This window comes from Pezoporus occidentalis, unplaced genomic scaffold (assembly GCF_034315485.1).
Source record: "Pezoporus occidentalis ecotype Australia unplaced genomic scaffold, CSIRO_AGI_Poc_V1 ctg151, whole genome shotgun sequence".
NCBI classification, from domain to species: Eukaryota; Metazoa; Chordata; class Aves; order Psittaciformes; family Psittacidae; genus Pezoporus; species Pezoporus occidentalis.
In genome coordinates this window covers 314018-328688 of record NW_026913328.1, presented here as the reverse complement: position 1 = coordinate 328688, position 14671 = coordinate 314018, and the positions used below count along the sequence as shown (strand labels likewise).

Sequence of the window (14671 nt, the reverse complement as noted above, 5' to 3'; positions counted from 1 at the left end):
TGCACTGCTGGTGGGTGAGGTTATGGTCATGGGCTGTTCTGGAGAAAGGTTTCTGTCTCACCTGTGACTTTCAATGAAGACAGGCTAAGAGAGCTGGGCTTGTTCAGCCTGCAGAAGAGAATAGTCTGGGGAAACCTTAGAGCAGCTTTCAATATCTGAAGGGGCTGTCAAGAAATCCAGGGAGTGGGAGGGAGGGGACGGACAATGACACTTTTTACAAGGACATGTAGTGACAGGACAAGGGGGATGGCTTTGAGCTCACAGAGGGGAGATTTAGATTAGATATGAGGGAAGAAATTCTTCCCTGTGATGGCGCTGAAGCACTGGCACAGGTTGCCCAGAGAAGCTGCGGCTGCCCCCTCCCTGGCAGTGTTCAAAGCCAGCTTGGATGGGACTTTGAGCAACCTGGTCTAGTGGAAGGTGTTCCTGTCCATGGCAGGGGGTGTGGAACAAGGGGAGCTTCAAGGTCCTTTTCAACCCAAACAATTATTTGATTGTTCAGGCAGAGCCAGCTACCTCTGTGTGATAGAAGGGAAGTTGCTCTTTTTCACTAACTGCTCTCTAGTCCTGCAGTGTGGTTTTATTGCAGGTTATTTATAGAACAGGGTGATCCTGCAGTTAAGCAGAACTGAAGAGGGTTAAGCACAGGATGCTCATGGTTCTTGGGCCCAGTTTGGCTGTAGCTGAAGTGGCTTGGCATATGGTAAGTAGTGCTTCTTCTGCTGGCCTTCCCCAAGCAGTAGGAAAGGATTCCCAACTGGCAAGAGCAATTCCTTCCACTGAAACACAAGAAGCAAGAGAGCTGGTTGTGCTGGGAGTGTTAGTAATAGCATCAGCAGTTCACTTGTAACTGATGAGAGCCAAGGTCCTTGAATTCACAGCTCCAGTTTGGAATTTGAATTCAAATTTGCAACTCTATGGCTGGGAGAAGAGAAGATTAGAGACACTGAGTACCAAGGAATTTCATAGAATCATAGACTAGTTCGGGTTGGAAAGGACCTTAAGATCATTTAGTTCCAACCCCCCTGCCATGGGCAGGGACACCTCACACTAAACCATGTCACCCAAGGCTCTGTCCAGCCTGGCCTTGAACACTACCAGGGATGGAGCATTCACAACTTCCCTGGGCAACCCATTCCAGTGCCTCACCACCCTCACAGTAAAGAACTTCTTCCTTATATCGAATCTAAACTTCCCCTGTTTAAGTTTTAACCCATTACCCCTTGTCCTATCACTACAGTCCCTAATGAAGAGTCCTTCCCCAGCATCCCTGTAGGTCCCCTTCAGATACTGGAAGGCTGCTATGAGGTCTCCACGCAGCCTTCTCTTCTCCAGGCTGAACAGCCCCGACTTTCTCATCCCGTCTTCATATGGGAGGTGCTGCAGCCCCTGATCATCCTTGTGGCTCTCCTCTGGACTTGTTTCAACAGTTCCATGTCCTTTTATGTTGAGGAGACCAGAACTGTACATTTTCCTTTTTTTTTTTTTTTTGGTTGTTTTTTTTTTTTTAAAGAGTCACTTCTTATACTGGTGTGTAATAACAGAGAAAATTCTGCACACTGATATGTGCTGCATTGACTTTTTGCATATTTTCTTTTTTGTAAAGCCAATAAAGCTGTTGCCCAATGATTTGTCCTCACTTTTTCCTACTGTTGCTCTTCAAATGCAACAAAATTGTTTTCAGTTAGAAGACAGTTTAACAGATATGATAATGGCTTTTTTTTTTTTTTATTACTTCTCTTCCTCCCCCCACCATTCAACCCAGACTTGAAAGTGGTGTTTCATGTATTGTTCCACAGGGGGATTGGATATTCCTCCCTCTGACAGAGGAGCATGTATCAGAGGCAGGACAGGAATGGAAGCAATAATGTAATGTGTAGTTCTGTGTGTGCTAAAGCTCTGTATCTCCAACCAGTTGCCTGTTCAGGTTTCAGCTGTTAGAAAAAAAGTCTTCCTGTTTTTACATGGGCTTTCATGCAGTGTGGCCCAAATCGTAGGTAGGGACACCCACATAGTCAAGCCATAAAAAAACCCTAAGCTTTTACTTCCAGGAAAGTCCACAGTAGTATGTCTTTCACAGATCAGAATGACAGGCACGGGAAACGCGCTCACTAGATGTGGAGGTAACAACATGGAGGTCTGTAAATGTAGGGTAGAAGAGGCAGTGTAACTGTCTAGCCTAAGCTTTGCTACTGTAGCAACATGCAGTAAGCTTAGGTCATTCTCAAGATTTTCTAAGGGGCTTCTAAGAAGCAGTTAGAAAAGATTCCCTTGTGTTTGTCCTATATAGATTGTTCTGGTGTTTCACTCCTGATGGTGACACATACTCCTCCTGTCTCCTCCACTGCAAGATAAGCTGATTTCTTGTTGTCTTCTTTCTCTCCTCTCACCCCCCCCCGCCAGTTCTCCCTGAAAACGTGAAAAAAATTATGACCCCGTTTCTTATGTATTAAAGGTTATTATGTTCCCTGCTTTTTCGTCGGTCCTACTTCTCTAGACTGGGATGATCAGGAAAGGGGTAAACCCTGACCTGGAATTGGAACATAATGTTATCGTTATGTTATGCAGCATGGTGGTAGCAACAGTAACTTATTTTTGGTACAGTAGGGGCAGTTAATAGTTCTCAGTCAAGTAGCTCATTTAGTTTTTCAATTCACATTAAGCTGCTTCTGAAGATGTATGATTTGTTAGAAGAGGGATCTGTAATCTTGGATTTCATAGCTGTTATCAGATTGGAGAGCCATCCCTGACAGGCCAGCCTCTGCAGTTTATACTTTTTCAAACAAAATTGGGATGTTTTATTGGTTACAGTATTTCAGCTGATACCACCTTTTCCAGATCATACTCTTCCTTTTGCATATAGAAGTAAGACACTGTAACAAGAAATATAAGCCTCTTAGTACCCCGTGGATCATGCATAATAACAGCCTCTTCTCTGTAGTTACCCTTATGGGAATGCTGTTATAATCTTGACAAACCCATGCACTGCTGAAGAAGTTTCAACAGGGGTTTTCAAAGTGGGCTGAGGAATTCATGTTCACCCAGTAACAAGTCTGACTTGTCCAAGAGCACATTACTGAGAGGCGCAGAGCCTGTAAAACTTTTGCAACATGGGTCTGTGCAAGAGTTCAGTAGGTGGTGTTGTATTAAAATATGAAAACAGATAAAGAGGAGGTAGGAAAATAAAACCCAGCTGCAGGATTAGGCTTCTGTTCCTTTTCCTAATTATCCTGACCTTGAAAGAAGAGAGTATGAGGTTGTATTGTGTGGTTTGCTGGTGGTTTTTTTTTGTTTGTTTGGGGTTTTTGTTTGTTTGTTTGTTTTTGTTTGATTATTGTTATTTTTTTTTTCCTAGGGCTTTGATCCAGAAGCTATTCCAGGGGATTCTGTGTTACCAGGAGGCTTTGGTATTTATGGTGGGTGGGCTGTGATACTGTTTGGAGTAGGAGGTCAGTATGACCTACTGAGGGAGGGATTGTGGAGGAGCGCAAGACACCTGGAGCTGGTCTCCAGACCTCAGGTGCTTCGCTCATAATTATGGCAAGAGTCTGAAATCCTCAGTTTGGGGCTGGTTTCAAGAGCTGGTTTCATTTTAGAAATTCCTAGCTGTAGAAGAATAATTTTGTGTTACAGGCTTATCCTGGATACCTGAGAGAATTCAGCATGTGGCTTTATATTTAGCAGTCCTTTAGCTTTAAAAGAAAGGCTGTTTATGTCAGAAAAATCTGCTATTAAAATATTGTGATTTACTTTACCACGTTAAATGGAAAAGTCCTGCACACCTAATAATTCGAGTGACCTTTTTCCCTGTCTTCCTTCTGTGAACTCATGTTGCCCCATAGCTCTCCTGGTGTGACTTCAGTGAAAGAGAATCATGGAGTCAGGTTGAAAAAAGGTGTATAGAAGACTTCAGGTTACTGGGAGATTATGTGGCTTAAAATTTTGATTCTAACATGCAAAAGTAGTCAGACTGTTACGGATTTTCTGGGTTTGTTGTTTTGTGAGATACTTATGTATGTTAAAGCTGAAATGGTTCTATTTTCCTTCATTTAGGTGATCTTTGGTGTTTCTACCTACACAAGCTCTGGTGTTTTCCCAGTAGCCTCACAGAAATAAGAGCATCCTTTCTAGCAGCTACCATACAATACAGATGCTGCGTTGAACTTGCTGGTAGACATCACTTGTCCCTCACAACTGGTTCAATTTTGTTGACTATTGAATCTGATGGATCTTTTAAGGCTTGAAAGAGCCCTATTAGTATTTTACAAATTATTACTAGATATGATAGTATGTAAATAACTTAGATACTTTTATACCTCATCATGCTAATTTATTATTTTCATCTGACTCTAAAAAAAAAACATTTGGTGTAATAACAATGCCAGCTGGATTTCTACTTACTACTCTAAAGCAAAATGGTAGCGGTATTGGGGGGGGGAGGCTGACACAACAGGACTTGTAACTGCACTTACGGTGCTAACAATGCTCCTGCCTTAGCGAAGTGTTGCACTTTTTCAGTTGTTGGACATGGGAATAAACCTGTGGTCTCAGTGCCAGGAGCAGGTTCCTGAGCAGAGGCTGAAGGAGCAGTCTTGGTCCAGTTGCTGTGTGGGTGCGGAGGACTGACCTTGGCCACAGCTGCCTTTACTGTGAGGCTGTGCCGCTGAGGCAGCGATAGAAGCATGTAATTCTTTTGTGAGGAGCAGGGTTGAAGCAAGGAGCTGTGTCCAGCTAGAGTCACAAAAGAGGTGCTCACAAAGCAGCAGGCAGAAAAAGAGGGAGAAACCCGAGAGAAATGGTGAACCACAAAAAGCTTGGTTAGAGGAAATTGCAATGAATTTAACTTCAGTGGAAAAACAGCACTGGAAGAAGGGAATGGGTTGGTTCAGTAGCTGTAAGATACCAAGAAATAATGATTCGCAGGAAAAGTTTTGCCTTTGAGAGGATTCAATAGCAGAGTAATATTCAAGCAACCTTCCTTCAGTGATGCTGTTTAATTGTAAAGTAAAATTGATTTACTTGTTTCCAGGAAATGGAAGTAGTGCCACATCCTCTTGTGCTAAGCAGCACAGTTTCTGGCAGTTTTGAGGTCTTTACTAAAGGTTTTCCATTGATGAGAAAGAACTGATGGAACTGATAGATTTACTTAGCATTAATGGAAGAAAAGAAAAATACCCAACCAAACCCAGTGTAACAAACAGAATTCCACGAGTGACTTGCATGTGAACATGTCACAAAGTGGGGAGATTCTGGATAAAACATCTGTGCGTATAACTTGTGTGTACCACCATACCTTTTACCTGCACAAAAAATATCGGTTAATAAAACATGTCTGGAAACAAGTGCTGATATGGCAACTGATACTCCTGTGCTGTAGCTATGTGGTTAGCAGCAGCCCAGCAACTAACCAGATTTTAAGGATGAAAGACTTGGAACCCTGTCATGTTTTGACTGTTACAATTCAGCTTGGAGGTGGCAGGACCCAGTCCTTTCCCCATGTTATTAAACTGATAACTGCTTTTTGGAGTCTCTGTCAAAGCCCATAAAAGTGCTGTCTGAGCCATATGCAGGGCAGGCGATAAGGTCTGTATCAGCACTCTGATTTTAAAGGAAGGTTACCAGTATTATATCTTACAGTAAATATCATGAGGCAGGCATGACTAACTTTCACAAAGTTAACCTCTAGCATGTTTTTCCTCAGGGATTGTATAACTGGAATAATCTTCTTGCATGATTCAAATGTCAAGCTTGGTTTAGGGTATTGGCATGTAGCACGGGCTTCAGTCTCTTGTCCCTTTTCCCCCAGCTCTTCTAGGTCTGGTTGACTGGATTTCTGAGGTTTTGCAGTGGGTTGTCTGAAAAATCATCTAAAGCTTTTTTTTTTTTTTTTTCTTTTAGGGCAACAGTGAACACTTTGATGCTGTTGCTATATTTGGTTATTACCACCTGCAGTAGTACCACTTGCTGTTCTCTTCCTGTTGTTTCTGGTACTCTCTTTCTGTCTACCCTTGCACTTCTGTCACTGAGAATTAAACTGGATATTTCACAAAATAAACTGGATATTTGCCAAAAATGAGCAACAAACAAAGCGTAGGCCAGGCTGTGTGGCAGGAACAGGGACATCAGGCATGGGGTGGGTACATGGGTCAAGTTAGGGAAAAGGAAGAGAATAAGGGTCAGAGTTAAAATGCAAGGAAGATTTCTCCACTGGCAGGGACAGAGGCAGTCTTAGAGAGCCCCACTGAGTGTGAGAGGCCAGGAGCAATCCAAATGAGCTGGTTGCTGCTTGCCCTGGCTGTGGCCTTGAGTGAGGAGTTGGGGGTGTTTGTGTCTCTTGTGAGCACTGGGGATGGCATGGGCTAGCTGATCTATCCTGCCCTTCCCAAAGAGGGGAGCAGGGCTCTGCTCTTTGCAAACAAGGCCCTGGCTGTTTCCATTGCACAGTAGAAGGTAAGTTTGCTGTTATCTCTGTTCAAGTGATAAAGCTGAAAGTAAACCTGTGTTGAAGCAGTTGAAAGAAAAGCTGAGAGCAACAGCTCACAGAGCAGCAGGGTGAGCGTATAGATGGGAGTATGTTATGCTTGGCCTGTTACTGCATATGCTTTTGTTTTCAAAATGAATACTTCAGCAGCTGGTGCAGCCTGCTGGGATTTAGGTGTTACAAGGACCTTTGAAATCTGAAGAATAGCAAGTTGTATGTATGTGACTGTTGCTTAAAAGTAGAGAAAGTTAAATAGGATGGAGGAAACTTTAAAGTTCTACTTCTGCTCTTAGTTTCATTAAATTAAAATACTGAGTTCATGGCTCTGTTGATTGTGACAGATGTGGGTAAAAATGAGAGCAAGCAGTGACTGTTCAGAGAAGTTTAGATGTTCTTGGAAATTTAAGAAATCTTAATCCCTCTTTATTAATTTTTCATTTGAAATTTCATATTGCTTATGGCACTCTTTTTTATTAATCCAAACCCAGTAGCATCTGGGTGGAGGACGGTACAAAATAAGGTATCAAACCAAAAAAAATTCTACCTAAAATGGCACATGTACCTTTCTTGTTCAGCCCAAAGATGAGCAAGGTGGGACTGGCAATGAGTCAGTTACGAAAAGCGGGTTTAAGCGTAGGATAATATTATTTATTACAATTCGTGGAAATGGGTTTACTCTGAGTTCTTGCTTGCTCCCCTTTCATAGCAGGCTTAGAGTGGCCTTGCAGATTTGGAAGAGAAGACTGTCTGTTTTTTTCACTGTGAGTTTAGATCACTCTGATGTAATTTTGTCTAGCACATGAAGAGCCTTTTGCTTGGCCTAGCAGAGATTAGGAATTAGTGCTTCTCTGTGGTTGTGTTGAGCCCCTGTTGCATATGCCATGAATATGACAAAGGGAAGGCTGTGGTTAAATAGTGAGGGTCCTATCAGTGCTTTAAACAAGTGGCAGTTGGAATCAGGTATTTCCTTTAATGCCCTTTCAGAGGAATTGTTGCCAAAGTGAAGATGGGTTCTTTTTGTATGGAAATTTTTTTTTTGTTTGGGTTTTGTTTTTTTTTTTTTTTTTTAGGATTTGGTTGTTTTTTTTTGTTGTGTTTTTTTTTTTTTTTTTTTGGGGGGGGGGGGGGTGTTCAATTTTAAATTGTTCATTCCCTCTCCAAACAGAGCAGTAGCCTCCCTGAAAGCTTATTTTATTCTTTTGAGGGTTTTGTTCATCACAATAGCACAATCATCTTTGGGTCGTATTTTCAAACTGCTTAGTGTAACTGAGAGATAGAAATAAAGGGGAAAATATTACAGAATTGGAGAGTCTTGTGAAGCCATGTGACTTGGGGAACTGGAACTTGGAGGGAAACATACCAGAGCACATAGAAAGTTTATAAAAATGGAGTGCCAGCATTCTCTGAGGCTTTTGTTATCCAATAAACATTAGTAACTGAGGAATCTTGAAAATCTTTCACAGAGCATCAACAACCTTGCTTCGGTTTTTCTTCACAATAAATACCTAGTAGCTAAGCAAGTTAAAAACCAATCAAAACAGACAAAAGCAAATGTCTGTAAACACAGTTTACATGCTGAAGTTGCAAATTGTCCCCTGCCCCCCTGAAAAATGTCATTTGGGTTGTCTCATTTAGTTTGCTACTTTTTATTTGCTGTATATATTTAGCTAATTGATTCTCATCTTTATAAACAGCTCCTTAAATTCTGCCCTGCAAAACACTAGCCTAACAGTATCTGTAGGAGGGTCTTTAGGGGGCATGGTGACAGGTTCAAGCTGTGAGACAAGGGTCAGCTTTGAATTGTCTGAATATAGGGCAGTTAATGTGCAAAAGGGTGAGTTTAGGGCTTGCAAGTCCTCTACCTTTCCAAGCTGTGTGATGTGTAGCACGTGAGAGCTTCTGGAAGCATCTCTAAAAAAAGAAAAAGACTTAGAAAATTGCCACGTGTTCATTTTATATTGCAGTGGCCAAGGAAAAGGGAACAAGAGACACTGGAAAGGTAAACAAAAGAACTCCAACCCAGCTGCCAGAGGAGGGTGAAGTGAAAGTTTCCTTCTGAAGAACAGAAAAGGAATAATAGCCTGTGCCATGTTCTGCAGTATCCCCGCAATCCTCACTCTTGGGTAACTGTGACATTAGCAGGCATCGGGAAGTAGCTCTCAGCTAATTACTTGTGGAAGATTTTTCTTTTCCATCTGCAGTGAAGGTTCAGCAGAGATCAGTGTGGCAGCACCACTGTGAAAGCACCTGTTTGTGATGGGCACATGGCTGGGGGGGGAGAATCTAAATTAACAAGGAAGCTCTGATCAGCATTAAGATCCAGAATTGAAATTAAAGGTTCTGACTGCAGGCAAGAAACTTGGGATAGTTAGATGTTGGAATAGGTTGCCCAGAAAGCTTGTGCATCTTTGAAGGTTTCAAAGATCTAAAGCAAGCCCTGAATGCCTTGGTCTGACCCTGTTTTGAGCAGAAGGTTGGACTAGAGACCCCAGAGACTCAGACCTCCAGCTTGTTGTCAGATACTCTGAATTTCTTTGACTACTTTCACTTCTGCTACTCTGTGCTATTGCCGCTTTCCAGGCAATATATCAGGAATCTTTGTTTTGGAGTCCTCCTCCTAATCTTGAATCGAGCCAGTGTTTTGCTTTGCTGTGAAATTGTAAAGCAACACAGGAAGATACTTTATATTGTTTTGTCCCTCACATTTAAAAAACATTCCTCCTCAAAGTCTTTATTGGCTCCCCAAGGGCAAGAACCTGAAATTTGCTTTTACTTTTGACAACCTTTTCAATTCCTAAATTTGCCTATAACCACGCTTGAAATACAGGTGGGAAATTCAAATCCATCATTCTTGATCTGAATGTATTACTTCTGTTTTCATCTCATTACATTTTATCTTGGTTATTTGAAATCCGACTTCTGAAAACCAAGTTTGTGTTAAATAATCAGATTTCTCTCCCAGTGTAAGTAGAAGGACAGGCTCTGACCTATCCTGTGTGGTTTCCTTTTGCTTTGCTTTTGCATTGATCTTATTAAACTGTCCACTGACTTTCTTCCTCATCTCTGAAATGGCATTTGTTTTGTCAGAGCACCTGACATCCAAGGATCACAGCCTTCTGAGCAACCTGAAATAAAATAATGAGTCCACAGAGTAAATCAAGACTGCTGCGTATGCACAGCCAGGGTAACTGAATTTCACTGATCAATGAATCAGCAGCAAAACTAAGAGCAGAATTTGAGTCTCTTCACTGGTTTGTCTGCATTAAATCTCACAGTGTTCCTGTGTAGAGCATGCATCTCTGCCCGTTAACTAGCAGCTTTTTTCTCTCTGCAGTCAGAGGGTTTGAAGCTACTTGCTCACGCTGGAGCTCTGTCCGCACCAGTAAGTTGCTCCTGTTCTTCCTACCTAATTTGCTTTCCCCTTTTTATATTGTACCCTGTGATAGTCTAGGAAGCGCAGCGTATATGGTTTTTGCTAACTGGTGGTTGCATAATTTTATTGTCAGGGTGCCCAGGAAGTAAAAGCAAGTCTTTTAAACAACCATTTTGGCCTGAGAGGTCTGCTGAGGTTAGTCACCTTCATTTGATGTCTGGTCAGCTCTTCTGCTTGTGCAAGAGAATTGCCCTCGATAAACAATGTAGGTTTTACCAGGAGTAGTGTTGCACTCCCCTGGGATCCCTTATCTGTACCACCTAGGTCCCATGTGAGACACATACATGCAGTTGTTCCTCTTTCTTCCACCTCCCTCCTTTCTTGACAACATGATTAAATGGTTGGAGTTGGAATTAGCGTATAGGTTCAGTTAGACTTCTCTCTTTCTACAAGCAGTTCTCTACTTGGATATTTACGGTGGGCCTCTGAAGATGATGGGGTTGCATTCAGTACATCTGAGAGGCAGAATTTAGCCTACAGAATCATTTTTTCCTAGTACTGATATGTGAATGGGGAAGAGGGATGCCTGACTTGCACATCCCTGGAAGTTTCCTTCCTTGTGGCAAATATAGAAAATCTGGTCTCAAAGTCACTTGAGTCCATGTTGCTCATGTTTCTTACGTTCAGTCTTTTTTTTTATGATGGAGGTTTTCTCATTCTCTTGGCAGAAGGATCTATGTAATTTGAGCCTTAGCTTCAGTTTAATACAGGTTTTCCGGTAAAAATAAAAGCATGCTATTGGAAGATCCCATGGCAAGCCATGGAGATGGCTTTAGAGCTGAGAGGTGTCTCTCACTTGCTGTGGCTGAAAACCATGTGTGCTTTGCGTCCTAAATCCTTATCCACTTCTTTTTCTAGCGTGATGCAAAGTATTCCCCCAGCCCTTTTCTGCTCATGCCACTGGTGAAAGATGTGCTGAAGTAGATGATTTCAGGAATAGTTTTTTTTGTGGTGCTCTCTAACTTAGGTGTGTGGGATAAGCACCCAGAGTACAAAAAGGGGGCCTGTTTGTACAGTTCTAGAAATCTGGAGTTATATTTAACAGAAAGTAAAATCACAGCACACACTCTTTGGAGCATACTTGGGTTGCTTTCCAAATAAGGCTTGCAGTCTCTGGAAGGAAAATTAGGGATCTCTTGTAACAACAGAAAATAAGAACAGGCTAAAAGAAATCCTTTGCAAAATCCTAGCTCAGCTAAGGGTGCATGTGCCAGGAAAGACCAACTTTTTTGTGGTCTTTGCTCCAGTGGTTTAAGGAGCTGAAAGTTTCCTCTCCCTTCCCCAGGAGTCCTGAGGTGGTGTGATTATGGAAAGCTTCTTAACTCCTCAACCTTTTCTTTCACTGGCAAACACATGTTCAAAAAACCAAGCTCCTAACTTGTGCAGAGTTAGTTTTATCTCTGTGTGCATTTCATATTTTTGCTGGTCCTATTTCTGTGTCCTCCCTCAGACTGGTGATAGGAACTGCCAGTTTGATAAGCCATGGAAACTACATATTACCCAATTGTTCAACCTTTCTGTCACACATTTGTGGTCTTTTGGGGAGGCTTTCTCTTCCATTTTATTTCAAATCATGAAAACAGGGTCTGTTACAATGCTGCTAAAATACGGGATGCTAGAGGAAGGGAGGCAGGTTGGTGTTTGTCAAGGGGCTGGGTACCTCCTTCTGTCTCCTCGCTACTCAGCTACCAAAAATTCCCATGCCTGACTTAGAGGAGACTTTTACATGCATCTCCACAACAAGCTTTTATTAATTTCTTGGTGTGACATTGCACTTTGGGGGTGAGTAGAGACCGAACAGATACCAAGTAGCCCCTGCAAACCTCTGTCTGCCCGTATGCCATTGCCTTATTGAAGAAGAAAGATGGGGTGCGATGTAGATGGTTGATGTTGTGCTGGCAGGAGGAGCAAATATGCCTTTATCCATGCACAGGACATTTCTGTACTTCCTGAACGTGGGAGGAAAGGTGAGCTCTCCCCCTGCACTACCCTCTTTTCCTGTGCAAGACCTTCCTCTAAGGAGAACAGCCTGTGACAGTTTTGCAGTGACAGAAATCATTATTTGAGGGTGGCATGCAGTGAGATGCTCTACGCCTTCCAGTAACTTCTGGGCCTGGCAGGCTTCCCTCCCACTACTTGCAGCTGCAAATAAAGGAAGAGCTACAGAAACACATGGGGAAGATTCCTTCTTAAATGGTCCTGGAGAGGAAGCTGTGATAAAAGCCAAGAAATCATAGAATCACAGAACAGTTTGTGTTGGAAGGGACCTTAAAGTTCATCCAGTTCCAAACCCCCTGCCATGGGCAGGGGCACCTTCCACTAGATCAGGTTGCTTCAAGCCCTGTCCAACCTGGCCTTGAACACTGCTAGGGATGGGGCAGCCACAGCTTCTCTGGGCAACCTGTGCCAGCGCCTCACCACCCTCACAGAGAAGGATTTCCTTCTAGTATCTTAATATAAATCTTCCGTCTGTCAGTTCGAAGCCATTCCCCCTTGTTGTGTCCCTACAAGCCCTACTGAAAAAGTCCCTCTCCTAGCAACCCCAGTGGCAGCAACACTGCATAGAGCAGAGGGGCTTTTGTTGTCCCGTAGGCTTAAACTGTCATGTCCCTACAGAAGGTCCATACTAAACCAGATAATGAGAGGGAGAAGGATGTTGGTGTTTCAGTAAGATGCTCTGGTCTGGCGGTTGTGAGGCTCCTCTGATTCCTCGCACAGGGTATCGCAGTACTTACCGGTGTTGTGGTCAATTGGATGGAGCGAAGTTGAGTGTTGAGAGGAGGCTGCTTGCTTTCCGCTGGGGAGATAAACTTGAGGGGGTGAAAGCATCATGCACCTCAAGGGAGGTTCAGAGTGCTCAGCTCTAAGTCCCAAACCAGAACCCCCTGCATTCCCAGCTGCTGCCTGGAAGCAGAAGCGTCCAAAGTCTGGAGGTGCTGCTTCAGGCCCCTAAAGCTCTGCTTTTGCATGAACCACCTCTGTCTCTGTAGGCATGATCCTGCTTGTGTGTCTTACGGGGTGCTGCTGGCATGCACAGCCTAGATGGTTTGTGTTGGAGGCGCCTGAGCCAGCTCTTGGAAGCGTATATGACGTGGCAGTAGTAGTTGCTGCCTTTCTGTGTGGCAGCTCCATGCTTGGAGCGATATCCCTGCAGCCTCCCTTTAACATACTGCCCCATTTCACCCACAAGTGTATTATTTACAGTGATAAATTGTTGTTTGAGTCAGAGTTCAGGTGTTTAATGATGTCCTCATCATTAAAACACACAGGATTAAAAAAAGGAAAACTGGAGAAATCTGCTCTTGCTCAATAATAGTAATAAGTAATCATAATTTTACTTATGGCTAAATACCGTCTATCTTACCATAAAATACAGCACATGAATATATCTAAAGATTACTGCATGTAATCAAAAGCAGTTGTTCCCGAAGACCTTGAACGGCTGTGGTCAGAGCTCCACAAAGCAGGTTCTTGTGTTTAGTTTGCTAGGGACTGGGAGAGAGCAAGATGTGAATGAGAAAAGCAGTCACTAAGTGCAGCTTATGAATGATGAGGAAAATATATCCTGTGTAGGGAAACAGGCAGAGACTGAGCTAAAGCAAAAATCAGCTCGAATTTCATGTATTTTTACACTGATGTGATGATTTTTTTTCTCCCTCAGTTCCCTGAGGGTGCAGGGCTAATAATTAAAAACATCTATATTGCACAAACTTTAATAAACATCCTCTCAGCAGGAGAGTATTGTGCTTGTTGGCTTGCCTTGCCTTAGCTCTTCCCCATTTCCACGTTAGAGATTAGAATAAGGAGAGGGGGCTATTGGTGGGTGAGGGGGTATTTTTTTTTTTTTTTTTTTAATCTTGCTCTTAACCTGCTCCTTCTGTTTGCAACCTCAGCAGAAGAGAAGCTGCTGCTCTGGCACAAGCTGCACGGAGAAGGAACTGGCTGTCTGGGGCTGGGACCTCAGTGTCCCTCTCCACTTGTAGGGCAGGGCAGAAGCCCCAGGTGTTGGCTGCTCTCCGGTGCCAGCCGTGGTTTTAAAAGTGCTTAGAGCCCTCGTGAGCCTCTCTAGCTCACAAGCCCTGCGCGAAACCGGCCTCAGCTAAACACACTGGGTAGTTGGAAGCTCTGGGGAGCTGAGCTGACTCCGCCACCGCAGAGGGGCCTGGCCCGGCGCTGGGGACAGCCAGCCGCGCAGGCTCGGTTCTGCAGCAGCTCTAGCTGTAGCTTTCGCGTCCCACGGAGCCGCCGGGCCGCAGAAGGGAGGCATTGCCCGTGTCTGCATTGTGGAAGGCAAGGCGGCCGTGGGCTTTCCCTCGAGCGGCAGCCTGGGGCTGGAGCAGGCGGCGGCTTGGCAACCCCCGGGGGCGCAGCGCGGGTGGAAGGGACCCGCGGCTCTTCCCTCGCAGTGCAGTCCGTCGGGCCGGGCGGCGGGAGCGGGACCGCCGCCAGAGCCGCAGGTTCGCTCCTCCGCGGCGGGCAGGCCACGGGGCGCCCCCGGCGGCGCGAGGCCCGCGTGGCGGTCTGGCCCCGCCGGGAAGGGGCATGTCCCGCTGACGTGCGGGCCGGGGATTGGCAGCGGCCCGGCCTATATAGGTGGCGGGGCGGGCGCCGCGCCGCTCTCCCAGGAGCGCTCCGGTTCTCCAGCAGGGCGGGCGAGCGGGCACCGGCCGGAGTGAGTCACGGGGGACGGGGGGGCGGCTCCTCTGCCGCGGCGCCGACGTGGAGGCTTGGGGGGGGCTCGGCCCGGCGCGGCCTCA

The 14671-nt window shown here is 44.5% G+C and overlaps 1 protein-coding gene across 2 annotated transcripts in view; it reads left to right on the top strand.

Moving 5' to 3' along the window:
- HDLBP (high density lipoprotein binding protein) overlaps positions 1 to 14671 on the top strand; it is a 39168-nt gene that overhangs the window by 720 nt on the left and 23777 nt on the right. Inside the window, exon 1 of one of the 2 annotated variants that reach the window (XM_062611140.1) lies at positions 14454 to 14586. The exons of the other annotated variant lie outside the window; for it this stretch is intronic. The gene's annotated coding sequence lies outside the window, so the exon portion shown is untranslated. Of the gene's footprint in view, positions 1 to 14453; positions 14587 to 14671 lie in introns of those variants that run through there. 2 annotated transcript variants of the gene reach the window in all.